The sequence below is a fragment of the Equus caballus genome, chromosome 3, assembly GCF_041296265.1.
Source record: "Equus caballus isolate H_3958 breed thoroughbred chromosome 3, TB-T2T, whole genome shotgun sequence".
Classification (NCBI taxonomy): Eukaryota; Metazoa; Chordata; class Mammalia; order Perissodactyla; family Equidae; genus Equus; species Equus caballus.
In genome coordinates, this window is record NC_091686.1 from 42,279,558 (window position 1) to 42,303,858 (window position 24,301).

The following is a 24,301-nucleotide window of genomic DNA, read 5'->3' on the forward strand; positions in this document are numbered from 1 at the left end:
TCAATTATGTTGTGATAGGAGAACTTTACATTATTTCAGTTCTTTTAAATATATTGAGTCATTTTATAGCCTAGCATATGGTCTCTGCCTCTATTCTACACATGTGACGTCATTCAAATTGGCAGATAAGATTGTTCATATTCATTTTTTAATCTAGTTTTTCTCTCCATTATTGGGAATGCTGTGTGACAGTTAAAAAATTATTGACTCAGGTATAATATCATTCATTCTGGCTGCTCTGTAAATACATCTGTGCTCTTTAATCACACACCCATCCTTGGATTATTTTATGGCAGAGTACCTGCTTGGCTCCTGCATCACTCAGAGCTTCTCCAGTGCCTGATGCCAGCAGCTCTCAGTAATCAGCAGTTTCCATGTGTGTCCTCCATTGCACAGTTTCGCACTTAAGTATCTCTGGTGAGATTCCCCACGGACAGCTTTACGCAGCACACTAGGGGGTGGGCTTCTTGAAGATCCATTACCATGGCTTACTCGCAGAGTCCTTTCAGTAAGTAAAGGCCTTGCCCTCTCCCACAAGGTCTGGATTTCAGTCCTGTCAAGTGGATCTCCCATGGGCTCTCAATCTCAGCCCTGTTTAGTGTTCCTTATATCTCTAGTCTTACATTCTGTAGCGTTCTGTTTACTTACTTGCTAATCTCTCATTATTCTAATCCCCTTATGTTAGTCATTTATATTAACAGTTTCCTGTTCAAATTACTGTGAGGTTTCTCTTCCTTCATTGGACACAGACTGAGAATGGCATATTAAAGACCCCAGCTATTGTTGACAATTTGTTTATATCTTAATTCTGCCAGACTTGCTTCATATATTTTGTTGTTCAGCTCTCAAATATGTTTATAAGTGTTAAATAATTATGTAAGTTGCCAGTTTCCTCCTTATAAAATATTCCTTTTTGTCTCTAGTGGCATTTTTTGCATCAAACAGTATTTTGCCTGATATTGATATAGCCACTCCAGCTATTTTGTTACTATTTGCATGGTGTACTTTCCTATGATTTTACTTTGAACCTATTTGTCTATTTGAATTTAAAGTTTGTCTCTTGTAAACAGCATACAGTTGTATATTGTTTTGTTTTGAGATGGACAATCTTTGCTTCCCCCCCCCCCCAGGACGATTGGCCCTGAGCTAACATCTGTTGCCAATCTTCCTCTTTTTGCTTGAAGAAGATTGTTGCTGAGCTAACATCTGTGCCAATCTTGCTCTGCTTTAGTGGGATGCCGCTGCAGTGTGGCCTGATGAGAGCTGATAGATCCCACCTGAGATCAGAACCTGCAAACCTTGGGTGACCGAAGCAGAGCACATGAACTTAACCACTGGGCCACAGAGTTGGCCCCAACCGTCTCAGCTTTCAATTGGAGTACTTCATACATTTCAAATTTAATTCAACTATCGATATTGTTAACTTTTTATCTCCCATTTTGCTGTTTCCTATGTCTTATGTGCTTTTGTGCCTTTTTTACTGCTTTTTCATATCAAATATATTTTTTTCTAGAGAAACATTTTACTGGTTCTCTTAATAGCCTGAATTATTTTCTTAGTAGTTACTCAAGGGAAGACAATATACATCTTAACATAATACTATTCAGATTAATATTTACTTCCAGTAAGGTTTAGAAACTGTTTCGATATAGCTCCATCCCTCCCTGTCTTTGTGCAATTTTCATATACTACATATTTATATAGGTCCAACATTACAGTTTTTTCATTGTTTTGTGCAATCATCTTTACCATCAGTTAAAAGAAAGAGAAAAATGCATTTTCAATGTCATCTGGCCTGCATTGTTTCTGAAGAGAGGTCAGCTGTCAGTTGCTTGTGGTTCCCTTGTACGTAATGAGCCCTCTTTCTCTTGCTTCTTGCAAGATTTTCTACTTGTCTTTGGCATTCAGTAGCTTGACTATGATGTGTTTATATGTGAATTTCCTTTTGGTTTATCCTACTTGAAGTTTGTTGACCTTCTTGGATTTGTAGATTGGTTTCTCCTCATTTGGGGAAATGTTGGGCCATTATTTCTTCAAAGAACTTTTCTGTTCTTTTCTCTACTCTCCTTCAAAGTAACTATTATACTCCTGGAACTTCTGTCATGTGTATGCTTGCTATGCTTGATTGTTTTCCCAGCAGGTTGTGACATTCTGTTAATTTTTTATTCCTTTTATCTTTGTTTCTTCAGACTGGATAATCTCCATTGACCTATGAGCAGGTTCACAAAATCTTCCTTCTAACAACTCAATTTGCTGTTGAGCTTGTCTGTGTAACTTTTCATTTCAGATATTCAACACTTTATGTCTTGAATTTCTATTATCTTCTTTTTAAAAAGTAATCTCTCTTTATTGATTCTCTATTTGATGAGCCATTGTACACATTATTTTAGTTCATCAAATATGGTTTCATTTAGATCTTTGAATATATTTATAATAGCTCCTTTTAAGTATTTTTTTCCTGAGTCCAATATCTTCACCTCCCCCAGAAACAGTTTCTGTTCACTTTTCCCCATGTATGGTTCACACTTTCCCATTTCTTTGCAGTTCCCATTTTTTATTGTTGACACCTGGATATTTTAGATAATATATTGCACCAACTCTGGATTTAGATCTACTACTCCCCCAGGAATTGATATTGTTGCTTTTGTGTACTGACTTGACTAATTCTGGAATCTGTCTCCTTTGCAATGTGGAGATGCTGATGTCTCTGACCAGTTTATTGTTATTTTTTAAATTCTTTTTTTCCTTTAAGCCTGGCTTCACAGAGTCACTTCTGGGTCAGCATATCTTAGTGGTCAGCCAATGAATGCTCAGATGTTGTCCATAAGCCCCTTGATTAGGTGAGCCTTCTACCCCTTGGCAATGGCTCTGAGTGTTGGTTGGGAAACACATTAAAATCCCTGGCTTTTACCAGACAGAGAAAGACAAACACCATATGATTTCACTCATAGGTGGAAGATAAACTAACACACAAACAGTTTAGTGTTACCAGAGGCGAAGGGTGTTGGGGGGTAGGGACAAGGCATGAAGGGGCACATTTATATAGTGACTGACAAACAATAATGTACAACTGACATTTCACAGTGATATAAATTATTATGACCTCAATAAAATTAAAAAAAAAAAAACAAATCCTTGGCTTTTTACTTTCTGCAGGGCCTTCTCCTGTCACCTCTTTGCATACTCAAGGCCTCGTATTCAGCCAGAGATGGACAGATGGCTAGGGTTCTCACAACTTTATGCATAAACCAACCTTCCGGACCCCCACGAGTATGTCAAATCTTATTAAGAACTTCTCTGGCTTTCTCATTTCCAGAATTGCCTTGATTAACCTCTGGTTAGTCTCATGATATTGCACCCTCAGACCGTCTGTGTTAGCTATCCATCCCCAGTTCTTTGCACTGAGGTTCATATTCCTTTTGCACAACACCTCCAGGCATGGGGTTTTTCCATACTCCATTCCAACTCATGTCAGTATCCCAGAGCTCAAAGCTGCTGGTTTTCATAGCTTGTTCAGCTCTGGTAAAACAAAGCCAGAGGGAGATGGGAGCATCCCTAGGCTAAAACTCTGGACACTCCCAATGTCCCTTCCTGGAGTTCAGTAGTTTTGCTTGAATAAATGCGTCTTGATTCATTTATGTGTTTGCTCAATTTCCATAGAGTGAAAGTAATTGTTTTAATAATGTTATGCAGTTTCATCATTGCTTTTTTGGGGAAAATTGCCAAGCTCCTCATTACACCATTCTGAGGGTCCCACTCAGTTATCTTTTTACTAATTTAAAAAATAAGAAAGAAATATACTTACACACATTTTTATCATGTCTTTTGTAGATCTAAGTTTTCATCTGATTTTATTTTCTATCTGTCTGGAGGACTTTAACATTTTTATAGTGCAGGTATGCTGTTAAATCAATTCTTTCATTTCTTATGTCTGTGAGAAAATTGGACATACACAAATTTTTACTTTTTTACGAAAATATTTTACTTTGCATAGAATTCAAGGAAATATTTTTCTTTTCAGCACTGCATGAGGATTTTGCTCAATTGCCTTCTACCTTTGTTTTCCCAAAGGAAATCTGATTTTATTCTTGTTTTTGTTCTTTACATAATGAGTCTCCTTTCTCTGCTGACTTCCTCTTTACTTCATCACTGTTTTAAAATCATGGGTTATGATCAGCCTTGGTTTATATTTCTACATTCCTATGATTACAGTTCACTGAGTTTTAATTTTAGGTCTATAATTTTCATCAATTTTGGAAAATTGTTTACCATATTCTTCAAATAATTTTTCAGTCCCCTCCTCTTTCTTCATTCTTTGGGAGCTTTAATGATAATATTAGGTCACTGAAAGTTGTCTCACAGCTCACTGATAAGTTTACAGTCTTTTCATTCTGTTTCTTTTTGATTAGTATACCTTCAACCTCAATAATCTTTTCTCTGCAGTACCTAATCAGTTGTTAATTTCCCCAATGTATTTTACATTTCAGGCATTGTAGTTTTCATTTCCATATGTTTAATTTGGGTTTTTAAAAATCTCCCATGACTCTCTTGACATGCTCATATTTTGCTCTATCTTTGTCACCATATGAAACATAGGTATAACTATTTTAATAACCTGTCTACTAATTCTATACCTGAGTCAGTTTTAAATATTGATTTTTCTCCTGATCATGTATCACATTTTCCTGCTTCTTTGCAGGTGGTATAACTTGGAAAGTGTTTGATCCTTTCAAGGTGCATTTTTAAGGTTTGTTAGGCAAGACCAGAGTAGCTTATAAAAGGTTAAGGGCTTTTTTATGTCATAGGTCTAATTTTTCCTCTCTATTAAGCCAGTCTCCTTTTGCATACTTTACCCAATATTCCATATATTATGGAGTTTTTCCACTGTGGCTATTGGTTCATTACTTTTGGAGAAATACTAGGGTTCACCTTGACTGTTTATGCAGTCAGGGATCTTAGTCTTGAGCAGTTGACTAATGTCTGAACACTGTCATTTCACACATATTTTTTATATTTTTAAATTGTTTGAGGTGAAAGAGTGCCTGCTATCCTTGTTACTCCATCATAGGGGAGGAAGGGTCTGAAACTATAACTTAACCCATCTCAATCACGTGTTTGTAAGAAGGAAATAAAGGAGAGATATTTAGGGGCCTCCATCGCAAGGTCACCAAGACCTAGGCCCTGACTGAGAAATATTTGGTTGATAAGCTAGATCCAAAACATTCACTTTTTGTGATTACACTTTGTGTGTGTGTGTGTGAGGCAAAAACATGGAAACTGCAGGAATTATCTAACATCGTCCAGTTATCATAATCATAGGGGAAATATGGTAAGAAATGAGAATATGAGTATGTATAAACATAAAAATGGCAATAACAAAATGTAAGTCAACTTTTTTCCAATTTACTATTTTTAAACAATATTTTTGCTTATTGTTTCTACTAGACAAGAATTAAGATGCTTTCAAATATCTGACAAAGATTTATGATTTTAACCATATGCTTTACAGTACTCAATTAATTTTGCAAATGATTAAATGTGTGGCAGTATTTAATTAGTTAAATCCATAAAATTCTCTTTATTTATGTCAAATGTAGGTATTCAGAATATTCCTATCTGATAGAAAGTTTTATGATGATAGAAAACTTCTTTATCTGTAAAGTCCAATACACGTGGCTAGTGAACACTTGGTTATGGCTAGTACCTGTGAAGGATTCAATTTTTAATTTTATTTAATTTTAATCAATTAAATTTAAATAGCCACAAGTAGCTAGTGGCTATTGTATCTGACAGTGCAAATCTAGAGGGATGTTGATAGTTTAATGAAATGACAATTATTTGACAATTATAACTTTAGGCATGGTACATTAAACAAATAAAACTATTAGTGGATATTTCTCACCCTGTTTTAAAACCTTCACACATTAAAGAATCTGCACTATTGTTAAGTTTGCTGGTAAGTATTGAAACACGGCTAAGCAGCCATATGGCATTTTATACTCTTGTAGAATGGCCCTGAGCTCCAGCATACTATTGGCCAAGAACACATGATACCTGATTTTCACTGAGGGGCTCATTTAGAGATGCTCCCTTTATGTGGGACTCAGCAGTACTACCAGGATGAGAAGTGCTCAAAGGAATTGGGCTGGGGCAGGTACCCAGGTAATCTGTTGGCTTCAAACAAAGTATAAATGGAAACACTAGTCTGTCAGATGAATTTGGGAAAGTGGTTAACACTCTAATATTAAAATCACAAGAAAGGAAATGAAATGAAAAAAACAGCCCTATGGGTTAGCAATCAAGTTGTATGTATATATATATTTTTTTATTTTTTTGGTGAGGAAGATTGGCCCTGAGCTATCATCTGTTGCCAATCTTCCTCTTTCTGCTTGAGGAAGTTTGTCGCTGAGCGAATACCTGTGCCAATCTTCCTCTATTTTGTATGTGGGATGCTCACCACAGCATGCTGTGATGAGCAGTGTATAGGTCCATACCCAGGATCTGAACCTGCGAATTCTGGGCCACAAAAGTGGAGCATGCGAGCTTAACCACCAGGCCTGCACCTCTAACTTTTAATGAACATGCAATGGCGATAACAAAAATTTAAGACTATTAAATTCTTAATTTTGAGTATTAATGTATGAAATCAATATTAATACCAATTTTGAATATTTGTACAAAACTTCTGAATAAAATATTCACAAGAAAAACTGAGCAGTTTTTCAAGAGAATAATATGCCACGGCCAAGCATGTTATACTCTGCCTCAAGTGTTATATGCGGTTTTATTCATTGTTATATGTGGTTTTATTGCACTGTCCTCCTCAGCTGTCTGGCTATTCGGTGTCTGGTTATTAAGGAATTCTTAATCCCCTAAATATGCCAGCTACCTTGTCACTAACGTATATTTAGGAAGACCAAAGCTGCTCTCTACTTTGTGTCCACTTGGTGAGTGAAAGCCAAGGGGGAGGGAAGAAGCCCAGGGCAGAGCACCTCGAGCACCACCGCAGTACATCCCCCTGAGTGACACTCATTCTGGTAGTTCCTCTAGAGCCGTTAACTGAGGATCAGCAGTTTTTTTCATAAAGGGCCAGATAATAAATATTTTTGTAGTTACTCAGCTCTGCTGTTGTAGCTGGAAAGCCGCCATTGACAATATATAAACGAATGGGTGTGGCTGTATTCCAATCAAATTATGTTACCACTTGGTTTAAATTAATAGATAAAAAGAAGCTCTGAGAGATCTCCTTAGTTTGTGTCTGCCAGGTGTAAGAATTTTGGAGGGGAAGAATGAATTTTTAAAATTTCTTTAAAAAAGGACTAAATGCATAAAGCAAAAATAATAATGATGCATTGTATGATGTACATTATGGCAGAAGTGAGCTGTATGATAAAAATAATCCAGAGGATAGGCAGGTGAAAGGTAAATATACTGTTGAACATTACCTTATATGCTAGGCAGTATAACAGTATTTGAGGATGGACTGGGGTAAATACTGGAAACCATAGAATAATCTCAAAAAATAAAATAAAGGGGTATATCTGATAAGTCAAAGTGGAAATACAAAAGAAAAAATTCAATTTAAGACAAGGCAAGAAAGTGGGAAAAGGAAACAAGCAGCGGATAGGCAGACAGGAAAAAAGGCACCAGTGGTACAGAGAGACACAAATACATAGATATGTGGTTATTGGACCAGCATTAGAACGAGCTATGAACTTGATAGCATTGCAGATTAATGGGCTCCACCGAACATACTGGTGATGGGTCCAGAAAAGTATGGCTTAACAAGCTCTCCAGCTGACTCTTACACAAGTTAAAGTTTTAGAACTGCTGATATAGATAATTACATCAATTGTAAATTGTCTAATGATTACATTTAGAGATTGTCAGGCTGGGTTTAAGCAAGAAAGGACAATACTACACATTTTATATATATACACATTTACACAATATATACATTTTAAAGGAAAATAGGTCAAAAGTAAAAGGATAGACAGAGAATATCATGGAAACACTAATCCAAAGAAAGCTGTAGTGGCTGTGATAATACCAGACAAAGGTGACTTCAGAACAAGGAATATTACCAGAGTCAGAAAGCCATTTCATAATGAAAAAGTATCCAATTCCTCAAGCCCACATTCACAAGTGTGAATGTACATAATAATAGCTTCAAAACATAGGAAACAAACAGAAGTGAAAAGTAATAGGAAAAAAATAAAATGGTAAAGATGCTTCAACACACTTCTCTCAGTAAATAGATAGCAAATCAGTAATAGCAAAGAAGAAAACCCTACCAAACAAATAGACTTAATTATCAATTATAGAAAACTCCACCCAACAACAACAGAACACCTGTTCTCTTAAGAGCATGAGGAATAGTCACCAGGTTAGACCATATGTTGGGAAACAAAACTCTAGTCTCATAAATTAGAAATATCCAATCACACAGAGTGTATTCTTAGACCAAAATGGAATTATTAAAATCAGTAACAGAAATATCTGGGAAATGTTTGGAAATTAGGCAATACATATTTATATAACCCATGAGTCCAAGAAGAAATTTCAAATGGAACTTAAAATATGTTGACCTGAATAATAATAAAGATAGAACATGTCAAAATTTGTGACATTCAGGTTAAAAATGAGTTTAGAGGGAATGGCTAAAATTAAAAGTCTGATAATAAGAAGGATGATAAAGATGTGGAGTCAATGGAGCAGTCATAAATTAATAGTAGGAATATAAAACAGTTTTAAAAATTGGAAAACAGCTTGTCAATTCCTCCTAAAGTCAAACATACAATTACCTTACTTCCTAACAATTTTACACCTAGGTATTTACCTAAGAGAAATAAAAACTTAGACCCATTCAGATACTCTCACAGAAATGTTTATAGCAGCTTTATTCATAATAGCCCCAAACTGGAACAACTCAAATGTCTGTTGACAGGAGAAAGGATAAATGAATTATAATATATCCATATAATGGAATACTACTCAGCTGTATATTGGATTGAACTGATACATGAAACAACATGGATGAATCTCAAAGTAATTATGCTGAGTGGAAGAAACAAGACAAAAAAGAAAACATACTGTTTGATTACATTTATATACATTTCTAGAAATTGCAAACTAATTTATGGTCACAGAAAGCAGATCAGTGGTTGTCTGGAGGCAGAGGGGGAGGAGGCTGGGAGGTGGGAGGGATTACAAAGGCTTTGGGAGTGATGGATTTGTTCATGATCTTGACTGTAGTCATGGTTTCATGGATGTATACACATTTCAAAATGAATCCATTTGTAACTATATGTGGCGATGGATATTTATTAGACTTAGTGTGATCAGTTCTCAGTATATACAAATATTGAATCATTATGTTGTACACCTGAAACTAATATAATGTTATAGGTCTATTATATCAAAATTTTAAATAAATGAATCCAAGTGTATACTTTAAATATGTGCTGTGTTCTATATCAATACAGATGTTATCAAAAACATGGTATTATAGTTTTATATAAAGATAGATGCAATATATATGGCAGCTGCAATATAGAAGATGGGGCTATAAATTGCAAGGTTTTTACACTTGACGAGTAAGAGCAGAGTTCAATATTAACTCTAAGTAGATTCTGAATAGTTAAGAATATATATTATAATACAGACCGTGACCACTAAAAATGATCACAAAGTATAGCAAAGAAGCAAATTAACATGGAATTTTAAATAAATAATTAACCCAAGAAGACAAAACAGAGAAATATGGGAACAAAAGCCAGATGGAAAGACAGAAAATAATAAAATGGATGATCTTAATCTAACTGTATCAATAATTACATTAAATGTAAATGGGCTAAACACTCCAAATGAAATAAAGACATTGTCACAAGGGATAGAAAAATAAGAGGGTTTGATAAACTAAGGGATGTCTTCAATCCTCAAGTTCTTTATGTTAAATCCTATGCCACATAGTTTTCTTATTTTAACAAATATTTTGAATGGCTGCATAGCACTCAAACTTACAGTTATAATAGATTTAATCATCTCCAGATGACTAGGTTTCTGTACACTAGGTTGGACAACATATCTAAGGTCTTTTCTGTTCTTCATCTCTGATAACTTAAACAGCTTATGTTTTTATTCTCTTTTATGGCCATTAACAATCCCTCACTGAACACTTTTGCGGTTCCTGATTTAGAGAATACTCGATGTATGATGATGCAGAGTTATACTAAGGTCATTCAATTTCAGCACCTCCTAGTCAGCAATAAAATATTCATTGTACTCATCATTCAGAAATTCCTTACCAAGAACCATGATCCATATATTACAATCACTAATTCATATTGCTATTCAATTCCAAAAACCTCACAGAGCATTGGATCTCCGCCTCCAGAGACCGTTCATTGCTGGGCTTTATCACATTTATCCAGAAAACTCATGTCTGTGAGAATGTCAGTCTTTCCCTGCTTGGCCAAATGGGATCTCCATCTCTCATGCAACTACAGTCCTGACACGGGAAGCTCAAATCATTTCTTTACAGGACTTAATTTCTTCCTTCCTCCATTATAGCTCTTAATATTACTAAGTTGAGCACATAGGAGAGAATAATCTGGTCAGTGAATATGTAAACACTGGCTAGAAGAGACTGGGCTAGAAGAGATATGAGTATCTTCAATACGCAGTTTTTGACAGCCAAAACTAGAAACACAAAAATCTAAGAGGGAACAGGTTAATTAATTTGGTCCTGCTATGTGATGGCATGTACAGGATTATTAATCAGGATGATACTGGTCCCAGTGTAAAGTACGCACTCATAACTGGGGAAAGGTATCCAGTTGAAACTTAAGACATAGATTCTGTTCTCAGATTTTCTAAATGTAACTGCTCTTAGAGTTCATGACATATTAGTGTCTTGGGGTTTTCATCAGTAGAGGCAAGAGTATGAAGATCACTTCTTAAGCATGAATATCTTAGAGAAATATAATCTACATAAAAACTTAATAATATGTTGTAATCCTGTATAAATATGTTAGCTATTTTTATTGAAGAACATTGCATGTCCCCTAACTGGGTATTATAAAAGAAACAATTTGCCTTTTTAGGATAAAATTGTGCTTATCAGCCCTGCTCTGATAATGCTCACAAAAAAAAAGGGGGGGGGGGAAATCAGGACTTTTACTTGAGAATGCATTTTTAATTTATAAATCAAGAGCTTCTAGGAAAGAGGAAATTTCCCTCCCACCGAAATGGAGCAGAAACAAAGAGACATTTGTGAATTATAACCTGCCCAAAAAATCCAATGTGATCAAGCGTCTCATACAGTGAGAACATTAGTAAGACTGACAGTGCCCTTAAGCAGCAACAAAAGGCATGTGGGTAAATAAAATGATTCCTTATTTTCTTCTATTTCAATTAGTATTTGGACATGTTTTTGGGAAGACAACTAAAAATCAGATGTTAATGCAAAGTTTTGTTAAACTTTTCTTCTATCAATAATTTAAAATCAATGATTTTATGAAAGAAAATCAACCATCCTCATTGTTGACTTTTGTGTGTAAACCAATTCTTTCCTCTCATCAAGGTTCTTCTTTGGGGGATGGCAGGACTGAGGAGGAAGTCAGGAGGCACCAGGCTGTTCTTGGGGCACAGAATGACTCCCTTACACGACACTCTCCAGGTCCACACCCGCCCTGCTCATACACATAAACAGATGGCAGGAGGACAGAGCCTGGACTACGGGAATAGGTTTACAGCACGTTCCTGGGGTCAGAGGTCTGGGAACCCCCAGGCTCTGAGACAGTAGCCGCCCCTCAGAGCTCCCAAGTAGAGAACTTTCCAGGCTTTCCCAAACTAACCTCGGTGCCCCCTGGCTGGAAATCTCCCTTTAGGGCTCAATATCCTACTTCCCTCTTGCAGCCAAGCAGCTGTGAGGAGAGAAGAGGAGGAACACCAGGGAACCCAGAGCCACCAGACAGTGACGCCACAGAGCCACAGCCATCACACCCGCACAGGTGAAGGACATGCACCAAATCCCCGTCACCCCAGCACAGCCACGCACCTGTCACAGCCTCGCAGCCACACCCACGGCACGGAGGCGCATCCCACCGCTCACTCGCGTCTCTCACACACACCCCGCCACACGCTGCCCGTCTGTCCCCACAGACACACACCGTCCTCTGCCGTTCAGGCCCGAGAGTCCCGTGAGGACTGGCGTCCCTACTACCGGCCTCCACGCAGTGAGCGCTTCCACTGCCACCCCTCCTGGTTCACGTCGGGCTCCGAATTGACTCGCTTCACAGGATTCCCGCATCCTGTGCTAACACATCCACAAATGAGCTCAACTCACCTTGCAAAGAGGGAGAACCGCGCGAATACGGAATGGAAGCCGAAGATCTGGAGTGACCGCTGCCCTCTGGGAAGTGTCGCTCCAACCTGAACATCTCTGGGCGCGGCGGCTCGTCAGAAAGGCCGCCGAAGCGCGGAAGTCCCGGTGGAACGGCAGCGCGAGAACCGCCCGGAGCCCGGCCCCAAGCGCAAGTCTCTCCGCCAGGAGCGCGACGCGAGGGCGCGTGCGCGGGCACGGAGCCTGCGCGGAGGCCGCTGGTGCGCGTGCTCGGTCCAGAGGCGCCGCTGCGCCCAGGAGGCCGAGCAGGGCTGCCCGGGGCCGGCTCCGAGCGTCCGGCCTGTGCGCGCAGAGCCGCGCGGGAGGGTCGGCGGGGCGGCCCCGGGGCGAGAGCGCACGGCGGGTGTGAGCTCTGAGGGCGGGGCCCCGGGCGAGTCCCCTCAGGCGGCTGCAGGCTGGGGACAGCACGTGGGGCAAGTAACTCCTGATACCGCCTGGGATGAGCTGGTTTATTCAGTGTCTGTTAGCTGCGTTTAAAAGGTGTGTAGGAGTGAAGTAATACATATTTACTTAATTCTCTAGGCTAAGCTATAATAGTCAAAATGCAATGAATAATTAAATGTAAAAGCGATCTGGAGATACATCTGCATATGTTTTTGTAATATTAAGTTAGGGACAGATTTTCCAACCATAACTGAAGAGAGAAATGCTAAAGGAATACTGAGATTTGACTTGATAATTATGTGTAAACATCCGAATCATCTAAATGACAATCAATTAATGAAATAAAAATTGATGCAAGACAAAAATTCAATAACTTAACACATATAATGAACAGACAGATAATCTCAAGGCACTGTGTTTTTGTCGCTCAAAATAATGGTCACTAGTCTAAGAGGAGAGTAGCAATAACTATAGAAATATAAATTATATATGCACATTATCAGCATTACATGATGATAGTTGAAAATACAAATTACCATTAGTAATAAACATTATCATCAAATGCATCAGAATCAGAATTACTTGACCTTTTAGGAATTGATCCTGCTCTCCATAATGAGTAACTAAGAAAATATGGGTCATTTTTTTCCCTTAACTCTGTTTATGCTCCTGAATCTCCTGATGCATTTTATTGCTCCATCTTTTGCATAATTATTTTTTGTAGCTTCTTTCTCTTCAGCTGAGATATCTCCTATATTCTCTTTACACTATTCCATAAATGATCCCAATTTCTTCCTAGGCATCATTGGTGAATTCCATGCTTGTGATGACAATGTAGTGATAAATTATCCATGTGTTTTTTCTTCCAGTTTTGTCTGTTCCTCAAGTGACTCTCCTGGATGTAGCAATAGGCCAGTAGCGATGCATGACATTTTGGTCATGTCAGGCAGTGAGAAGGAAAGAAAATCTAAACTCTCTCTTTGAGATTTTCAATGCAAGATCTGGGTGGAAGCCGACAAATAATTTGGAAGTACCCACGATTAGTCAGTATGAGGATTTTATGCTCCCTCAAGAGTAATTGAGGTGGGGGGTCGGGATGGGGGGTGAAAGGGATGAAGAGGGTTGAATAACAAACTTCCAGCTATAAATAAATGTCTTGGGGATGTAACGCACTTGTTGACTCTATTTATATTTATATTAACTATAGTTAATAACGCTATATTGTGTATTTGAAAGTGGCTGAGTAGATCCTAAAATTTCTCATCAGAAGAAAAAAATATGTAATTATGCATAGTGATGGATGTTAACTAGACTTATTGTGGTGACCATTTCACAATATACACAGATATTGAATCGCTATGTTGTACACCTGAAACTAATATAATATGTCAATTATATCTTAATTATTGTTTTTTAAAAAGAGTGCTCGAGGTTGTTTTATCAGATGGACAAAAGAAGCTATTTCAAAGGGAAACAAGAAGACCTAATATTTAGAGCCTAATATTTAGACTCCGTGGGGTCCTTGAGAAATGACTCTGTGTCCTGGCCACACTACTGGACAGTGCACTTGAAATACCAAGTAAAGTAAAAGAAATAAATGATATCAGTGCCCCACAAACATTTTCACGTAGGATGATGTAGGAATCCCGGGTTCCCTCCTACCCTGTCCCCCCCACACAAATCTTGACCAGGGACAGAGTTACAGAAAAGAAAAGGCTGAGTAAATTTACACCACAGTCATCACCACACACCCGCCAGAAGCCTCAAATTAAAATCTGGACAGTATTACGTGTCAGCAAGAATGTGAAGATATGGGAATTACAGTGTGGGACTATCAATTGGTTTGTTGACTTTGAAGAAAAAAAATGACAATATCCCCAGTAAAGCTGAAGATATGGTTACCCTATGATCCCTGCTTAATACCATAAGTAAATCCATGTGAATGGTAACCAGATATATATATATGTGTATATATATATATATACACACACAGAAGAATCGTCTCAGAAGCATCATTTGTAACTGCCAAAAGTGAACACAATCCAGACCTCCATCAACAATCGAAGGAATAAACAAAATGGTGTATTAATAGGATTAACTTGCAGCACTGAGTATGAATCTTAAATACTTAATATTGAATGAAAGAAATCAGATGCAACAGTATATATATGTTACCCTAATTACACAAGGGGAAAAAAAACAGGCAAAAATCAGACTATGATTTTGGCATAGAAATAGACATGATAAGAGTATAAAGAAAGGCAAGGGAGGGTTATTATGCTAATTTGGATATTCGATACCCTGGGGGCAAGAGGAGTCTAGCAACAGTAGGGGGCATGCAGGAGACCTACTGGTGGTAGTAGTACTCTAGTTCTTGACCTGGGTTGATGTCACACAGTTGTTTATTTAATAACCATCTATATGTATCCATTTTTTTTGTTAAGATTATGATAGTTTACAACCTTGTGAGATTTCAGTTGTACATTATTGTTGGTCATGTTGTGGGTACACCACTTCACCCTTTGTGCCCTCCCCCCACCCCCCTTTCCCCTGGTAACCACCGATCAGTTCTCCTTGTCTAATATGTATCCATTTTTTGTGTTTGTATATTTCACAATGAAAATGAAATAGAAGAAAGGAAGGTGAAAAGAAAGAAATTTCTCTATTCATGAAGTTCTTAAAGTTATAATTTTGGTCAATCAGGTTCTTCTCCAAATTCAGATTCTAAAAAAGTGAAAGCACAAACACTGTTTTCAGGACAAGTGTAACTGTTCTTTGTAAATGTATTTCACGTCAATGACCAGCTCACACTGACCTCTGAGTCCGTAGGTTACAATCTGATTGCCTCAGTACTTAAAATAAGCTTAACTGGACATTTTCAAAGATTATTTTCACAGAGCTACAATTCACTCAGGCTCTTTTTTCTGTGGATCTCAAAACAGGAATCCTGCCTCAGCAAATCTAGTATTTATTTGTCAGTATGCTTTGGAGGAGAAAGAAGAAAATTCTTAATTTTGTCAACTTAATAATAGAAATTGAATGTGACTGTTGGGGGAGGCAAGCCTCCTTTCACAATTATGAAAGAACACAGGTTTATTAACCATGGAGGATCCCAAAGTGAAGCCTCTGGGTCTCTTCCTAGGTCTGAGTTGACTTGTGGTGTCTTCTTTTTGTCCTTTTCTTCATATTCTGATGATTCAGACCACTTAACCCTCCTTCATGCTGACAGATCACCGTTGGAGCTGTGAGGTTCCTGTTACCCCAAGCTGGTGGCATAGTCTCTCCAGTTCCCGCTTTCCTCATTGCCACTGGAAAAATCCCCTAGGTTTCCTCAGTTTGAAGTTCTGCTTATTTCAAAATAGTTTCATTATCCCTGCTACTGCGAACATCTCGCCCTCTTGTTTCCAAGAAAGTTTAATGAACAGACCTCTTCTCAAACTAAAGATGAAATCCCATCATTCTACTTATTTTATGTAGGAAATCCACATCTACAGGACCCTTCAGAGAGGGACCCCTCTTGCCCTGGAGTAATCCTATTAAGCACCTTCATCTCACTGTTTCTAATTATAATAAGAAAGTCAGAAGAAACTCGGTTTCTCCTATAATGAATTCATACAAGAATTTCTGCAAGTGACAAAACGTTGGAGAGAATGACTTCAACACTCAACAGACTGATTTTTTTTAAAAAATAGATCTGATTATTTCCTACAATGTGAACAGCCTCTGTGTGTCTCCTATGGCTTGACTGACTCACAAAGTTGTCCTTTCTTTCCCTCCAATACCAGAAGTTGGAAGGAAACCCCTCCCAGCTACTGTAACATATAAGCATGTAACTCATTGTCTAAACACTGTAATCGTGGAGGATATCAAAACTTGGCAAAGTGGAGAAGATTGTTCTGTGCCATGCATCATGAGGTCATGACCATCAGTGAAGACTGTCAGAGCCCTCAGTGGCCAGATGACCCGCGTGCATCAACTGGCGTGGTGTCACTGAATTGGAGATCTCTCCTTGTGTTCCAGGAGTAAACACATGGAAGATGTCATAGACATACAGAAGGGAATGCTGTGTGAGGTCGTAGCGAGGACTCTCCTCTTCAGACCAGGGCAGGGAACCCAGCACACCAGAGGGATATGGCACCTGCATAACTGCTTCAGTGTTTTTGTTATTATTGTTGTTTTTTATCAAAATAAAGCATTGTTTGCTTTGATTCTCATTCAGAATTTTCTTGAAGATACATTCCATCCTTTGAATTATAGAAAATTCCTGTATTTCAATGAGGCGAGGACATATTCACAGGAAAATGGAGTTCCCTTATACGTATGAATCTTCTTGTGTCCATTAAGGAGATATGGCAAGACAAAGTTTTCCTCAGCACACTCCACAGACATCCACTGTTAACTCTTCCTGCTTCCAATGTCCTAGTTCAACATGTCAGTTCTGGCACTCCAAAAGTAAGTAATAGTTCTTCTAAGTGATCTAGGATTAACAGAAAAATTTCTCTGCTCGGGACGTTATCCCTATAGTGGAAGCCTAGGCTGAGAAACCCTGAAATCCAGCTTAATAAAGTTTCTCTCTGTTGTCTTATTCATTCTGCTGCAGTAGAGATTTTTAAAAAGTTCTGGAACCTACCCAATATCCCCTTTTGGTCTCGGGTCATTTTTTCCAAATCCAGCAGTCCCTGTGGCACTGGAGTCTCAGGGAAGGAGTAATTAAATCAGCTAGCTCAACATGATATTCGTGATCAAGTTGTTTAACACAGCCTGATCATATGTACCCCTCCCAGAAAAGAGAGACAAAGGATGCAGCGATCTGTGAACATCTTTGGGGAGGCCAATGGCTCCATCACTTGATGTTGGATCTTTCTTTTGTAAAAGGGGTAAAAAAGGAAATAAAATTCATATAAAATAAAAGAAGATCCAGGGACCAGCTCCATGGCCGAATGGTTAAGTTCGTGCACTCCGCTGTGGCGGCCCAGGGTTCGGATCCTGGGCGCTGACATGACACTGCTCGTCAGGCCACATTGAGGCGGTGTCCCACATCCCACAACTAGAAGGACTTGCAACTAAGATATACAACTATACAGGGGGGGTTTGGGGAGATAAAAGCAGAAAAAAAAAAAGATTGGCAACAGTTGTTAGCCCAGGTGCCAATCCTTGGGAAAAATAAAAAAATAAAGAAAAGAAGATCGGGCTTCTCTTTGGCTTTAGGCAGAGTTCTTAAAATCTGTATAGGAAGGAAATTCAGAATTCCTGTCCTGCAATGGCTACCTTTGTGATTGCATTCCAAGGCTCCCTTTCCAAAATTATTGTTTAAAGAAATACTTATCCCTTATGGTAACGCTGTTGAGGTAAGAAACTTTATGTAGTGCTGGTGGAAATATAAATTAGGAGCAATTAAAATTTTTCTCAGTTCATGCTCTCTTATATGTCTAGCGTAAGAAAATAAAAAATATACAGAATGTTTTAGTATGATTAATACCAGCATCGTTTATAATCGCATATTATGGAAAACAACTAAATTTCCCAAAGATTGAGATGGTTAAGTAAGTAATGAAACACGCTCAATATAATTTTGTAGCTGTTAAAATGTTTAAGTGTTTATTTTTTTGTATGGGGAAATTATTTTGTTATGATACTGATAGCTGAAACTGGGTTATAATTGTATATTAAGTTTAATACTTTAAAATGCACACACACACGCAAAATTCTATAGCACACAAACAAATTTTCACATTTCTTTTTATTGTACAAGCATCTTATGGCCATTTGTCTCTCCTTTCCTGGCTTGTGTGATTTCCACATTTCCTCAGATAATATTATTAATTCTTATAATAGAATTATTAAAGAACAGCTATTTCATGTCACTTCCTTCTCTGTTCCTCTTTGAGGTTCCTGGACCCAGGACCCTGGACCAGCTGGCTGTCCTACAATGCAACTCAATTCACCCAAATTCTGACACTGTTTACCTGGAGACAGCATCAGATTCCACAGGTTGAGGGTTCAGTCCTACCAGACTGTTCCCCCCCAACCTCAGATTCCAATCCCAAGCCCCGGTTGTCACTTGCACTTCTGACCGACAGGCTATAGATCAGACGTTCCCACAACCTCCTCCTTGGGTTCAATTTAATTTGCTACAGCAGCTCAAAGAACTCAGAGATATGTTTTACTTTTAAGATTACCAGTTTATCATAGAAGAATATAACTCTGAAACAACGAAATGGAAGAGATGCCTAGGGCAAGGTATGGGGAACCGGCACAGATCCATGCACTCTCCAGGCACACTACTCTCCCAGCACCTCCACGTGTTCACCCAGAAACTCCCCAGACGCTGTACTGTTGGGGTTTTCTGGAGGCTTTCTCTCGTGGGCATGATCAATTATTAACTCCGTTTCTAGCCCCTCTCCCTCTCTGGAGGATGAAGGATGGGGCTCAAAATTCCAAACTTCTAGTCAAGACTTGGTCTTTCTGGTAACCCGCTCCCATCCTGGAGTCATCCGGGGGCCCACCAGAGTCACCTGTTGGGACAAAAGATGCTCCTACTGCTCTCACCACTTAGGTTTTTACAAGGGTTTGAGGAGCTCTGTGTCAGGAACCAGGGGAAGACATCAATATATATATTTCTTATTATTTCACACTTCCCAACTCATGTTTACTCCTATTCCATGAGCTTTCAGTGTCCACAAAATGTAACATTTTTTTAAACAGTTAAACTCTTTATAGAGGTACTGGATCATGTTCTCAGCCTAGTTTTTATCCATTGTCAGAGATTGAAATACGCTAAGTGCTCTTAGAAATATGTGTGTGAATGAGATTTTATTTTGCTGAACCTACAAAAAGAATAATATTGCAGTCTTCTCCTGTTTGTAGTACAGATGTGGCTAAAGTGACAAGTGTGGAATCCTCGCTGAGCCTTGACACAGAGGGAAAACGTCTCTTTGAATGATATTTGAGGTGAGGAGAAAGTAGAGCATTAGCGCAAGAAGAATGGAGAGTCAGAGTAGGAACTGTGGGCTGGGGAAACAGATACTCACACATTGCTGTGAAAACGTAAAACGGTACAGTCACCATGAGAAATTTTTCAAGTGAAAAGACACTCAAGTGAAAATTCATCACAAGTGAAAATGCACACAGAAAATACACTTTTGAAAATTTAACTTACATGTAAGCCTACATAGATGCAAACTGTAGTTTATGCAGGTTTAATAATTGGAGCGCTGCTTGTAAGAATACAGGGAAATCCTTAATGCGTGTTACTAGAAGATGGGTTATTTAGCCTAGGGTGCAGCCACACATACTGTGACCTAACTTGAAGCTGTGGGAAATGACGACACGTCTAATGTACTGATTTGGAACCACATGTGTGTGAAGAAATAGATAAATACTTAGAAATGCATATATGTATTTGAGATTGCATATTAACATAGTATAGACCTATATATTTATATACGCATATAGGTAGGTGTGTGTATTTTCAGCATCTGCCTATTTGTATATGAAAGTAACTTCTCTGCAAGGATACACACCAAAATTAAAGCGCTGTTCTCTCTGAAGTGAACTACTGTGTGTCTGAGCACTTGGAAGGAAAGTTTGCCTTTTGAACGGTTGTGCTATGTATGCAATACATACTTAAATATGTAATAATGCTGATAACTAAAATGTGGGCCTCCTTTGAGGAGAACTTTACATTTCCCATTTGCTCCAGTTCCTCATGAATCTAACTACTGTAGTGGAGCAGAATTTGCTACCCCAAAATGTGTCTCTTTGGCTTGATCAATTTTAAGAGCAAAAGACTTTGACCTTCCCCATAACTGCCTAAAAGAATTCTAGATGGAAGGCCTGTTCCAGGAGGGAACTCCTACCATGGAAACTACGGTGTGATATGAACGAGGTGTGACAGACAGCGAGGAACCCAGAGAGGCCGGGTGGATCACAGTCCTCTCTGTCTCCAAAGTCTCTGCCAGGTACGGCAAACAATTATTTACCAAACATTTACTTTCCCATCTCCACATGAATTGACCCTGGAAGTCCCAGACCCCCACCGCCAACATCCCCTGTGTCTTCAGCTTGAGTTGGTAATTAAGGTGGTGGCTTCAGCCGTTTTGGTGAGTTACTCAGTTTTCCTAGGTTTCTCCCATGCATACATGTTATTAAACTTTGTTTTCTTTTTCTCCTTTTTTCTGTCTTATGTCAGTTTAACTCTTAGAACAGCCAGAAGAACCTAGAAGAATAGAGGGAAAATTCTTCCCCCCCATCCTATGTAGGGATTCAGCTTCTAATAGCCCCTTCTTTCCGGATTTTGAGCCTCTGGCTGCAGTTTATCCATGTCTGCATATGCCTGAGGAGCATAGCATTTGTAGTCAGATACTCATGAACAGGCGTTACAGATTACACACACTTCCCCATCTGCGGCCTCTGGGAGCAGTCAAGCCCACCCAGGCTTAATACAGCAGAGAAGGGTGCAAACGTGCTGTATCGACAGTCAGTATCTGGAGACAGTAATGTGAAATGGAAAAAACGTTGTGAGCTAATAGGAAATATAGATAGGTCTCTGGCCACAGTTCCTGACACAGGGCTCCTGGAACACTGGTAAATTCCTAAGTGCCAAGAGCAATAGAAGCTTCTTTTGTTCTAACTAGGCGACTCTGGGTGGGCTCCTGTGTGGCTTTTGGATGCAGGCTGGACACCAGAAAGACAAAGCTGTGATTAGAAGCTTGGGATTTCCATCCCCCCTTTCTCCTCCAACTTCTCCAGAGAGAGAGGAGGGGCTGGAAGTGGAGTTAATAATCGGTCATGCTTATGTGAGGGGGCCTCCATGAAATCCCAATACTATGGGCTTTGGGGTGCCTCCAGGTTGGTGAACGAATCTGTCTACAGTGGGGGTGATCCATCCCGACTCCACAGGGACAAATGATCTCATGTTCGGGACCCTCTCCAACCTCACCCTGTGTGTCTCTTCATTAGGCTGTTCATCTGTATCATTCATCATATCCTTCAATAAACTGGTTAACATATATAAATGTTTCCCTGAGTTCTGTGAACTGCTCTAGAAAATTAATCGAACCTGAGGAGGAAGTTGTGGTAAACTCTGATTTGTAGCTAAATTGGACAGAAAATGTGGGTAACCTGGGGACCTACCACTTGCCATTGGCATCTGAAGTAGGGGGCAGTGTCATGGGACTGAGCCCTCAACCAGTGGGATCTGACGCTATCTCCAGCTACAGAGTGTCAGAATGAGGTTAAATTGTAGAATGCCCAGCTGGTGTCCACGGAATTGCTTGGTGTAGGGAAAACCCGCATAGATTTGGTGAAGTGAGGTGTTCCGTGTGAAAATTAAGATGAGACACCGGGTAAAGGAGAGCTGTAAGCTTTTTTCCTAACACGAAGGCATTGCTTTTTGTTTTCTTTTCAAAGAACTCCTGCAATCAATGATCTTGAGAAAGCACTTGCATTTACTCTTCTCTTTTCTACAAGAAGTCATTAGAGGTTAAAAGGTCAGCTCTGAAGGAAGCTTGTCTGACCTGGTAACATGGCTTCAGCACTTAGTAAACGTGATAACTTCGTAGATGTTATGTAGTCTCTTCTGACCTCAGAATCTTCAGCTCTAAAATAGAAATATAATAGTAAGCGCCTCCAGTGTTGCAAGTGAACTGAACATTAGAGAGGGGATACTGCGCATGCTACATACACAAATATAAAAATGATTAGATTATGAACCCAATGTAGCCAAGAATACAGAAACTTCTCAGGAATGAAGTGTCCTCCAAGAGATAAAAGAGATGTAGCTCCTCTCAGGGCTCTCTCTGGTGGCAAATGCAAAATGAAAATGCGTAATGGGAGAGGCATTGGCTGCCACTGACACTGCTGGGAGAGGCAATCCAGCGCCTGTGGTCTGTGGACCCTCACTGGGCCACTTAGGAAGGAGTCTTGGGTGGGGAACACTTCCTCACCAAGAGGTAAGGAGTCTGCACAGCCTGTGCTGGACTTGTCACCTCTTGTGGGACTATCTTTTCCCATTCCAGACTCAATGTGTTCTCCTTCATTCTGCTTAAGCTTGGGCGTCACATGGCAGCTGGCCAACTCCACTGCTATACTTGTCCCTTGCAAAGGGGGTCAGGTTCTTTCTTCTACGGCATGAGAGGGGTGTGTGCAGGCCAGCTGCCCTGCCTCAGCTGCCAGGAGGAACCCGCTGGCCATGGGGGACCAATGCCTACCACTGAAGCTGATCTTGCTCTGTCTCCTCTATGTGAGTAAAGCATTGTTCCACCCAGTGCTTGGCTGCGTTGTGTTTTCCTTGGAGACTCCAATACTAAGACGCAGTGGCAGAAGTGTTTGGGTTTCTGCCTCTGGTGATAGGCAACACATGCCGCTTGCATGGCAGACACCATCCACTCAAGATAGACTCTCATCATCTCTGACACCGTCATCACCTGCTGTACAGCAACCTGTTCATACATAGGGCTTACGGCATCTTTCAGTAAAAACATATATAAAAACTCAAGCCTCAATAAGATATATGTGTGCACAACCAGATACTATGGAGTTTTCACTCAAAACTCAATGTTAGGTAGACCACAATTTATCTGACAGAGGGCATAGTCAGTGCCTAGTCAGCCCTGAAGATCATCTCTGCCTCCACCTTCCTGTCATCCCAGCCATCTCTTTTCCTGCAGTCCATTCTGTTTCTGCCCTTTCATACACAGATGGCAAATGAGCACACAGAAAGATGCTCAACATCCTTGCCATCAGGGAAATGCAAATTAGAAATAACAATCAGATGCAAGTACAGGCCTATTAGAACGGCCAAAACCCAGAACACTAACAACTGCAAATGCTGAGGTGGACATGGAGCAACAGGAAACTTCATCCATCGCTGTTGGGAATGCAAGACAGTGCAGCCACTTTGGAGGAGAGTTTGGAAGTGTCTTACAAAGCTAGACATTCTTGCCCTAAGATCCAGCAATTTCACTCCTTGGTACATACTTGAATGAATTGAAAACATATATCCACACAAAACCTACAGTTGAATGTTTATGTCAGCTTTATTCATTATTGGAAAAGATGGCAAATAAACAAGATGCCCTCCAAGAGGTAAATGGATAAACAAACTGTTGTCTATTCAAACAATGGAATATTATTCAGCAATAGAAAAGAAATGAATTATCAAGCCAAGAAAAAAACATGGAGGAATCTTAAATGCACATTTCTTAGTAAAAGAAGCCAATTGGAAAAGGCTGCACACTGTATGATTCCAATTATGTGCCATTTTGGAGAAGGCAAAACCAAGGAGATGGTAAAAACTTCAGTAGTTACTGGGACTTGGGCAGAGGGAGGGAGGAATGAATAGGAGGAGCACAGAGGAATTTTAGAGCAGAGAAATTATGGTGTATGATACTGTAACAGTGGATAGATGTCCTTATACATTCTTCAAAGCCCATTAAAGATAAAACACACAGAGTGAACCCTAATATAAGTTGTTTACTTTATATTGTATCAGTCATCAAATATAACCAA

At 39.3% G+C, this 24,301-nt stretch overlaps 1 protein-coding gene across 1 annotated transcript in view; it reads right to left on the minus strand.

Annotated features, from left to right (window-relative positions):
* The window catches only part of LOC102149709 (disks large-associated protein 5), a 69,500-nt gene extending 56,965 nt beyond the window's left edge, over positions 1 to 12,535 (minus strand). The window contains exon 1 of the transcript XR_011437474.1: positions 12,350 to 12,535. The gene's annotated coding sequence lies outside the window, so the exon portion shown is untranslated. The remainder of the gene's footprint in view (positions 1 to 12,349) is intronic.
* Positions 12,536 to 24,301: the final 11,766 nt, after the last annotated feature.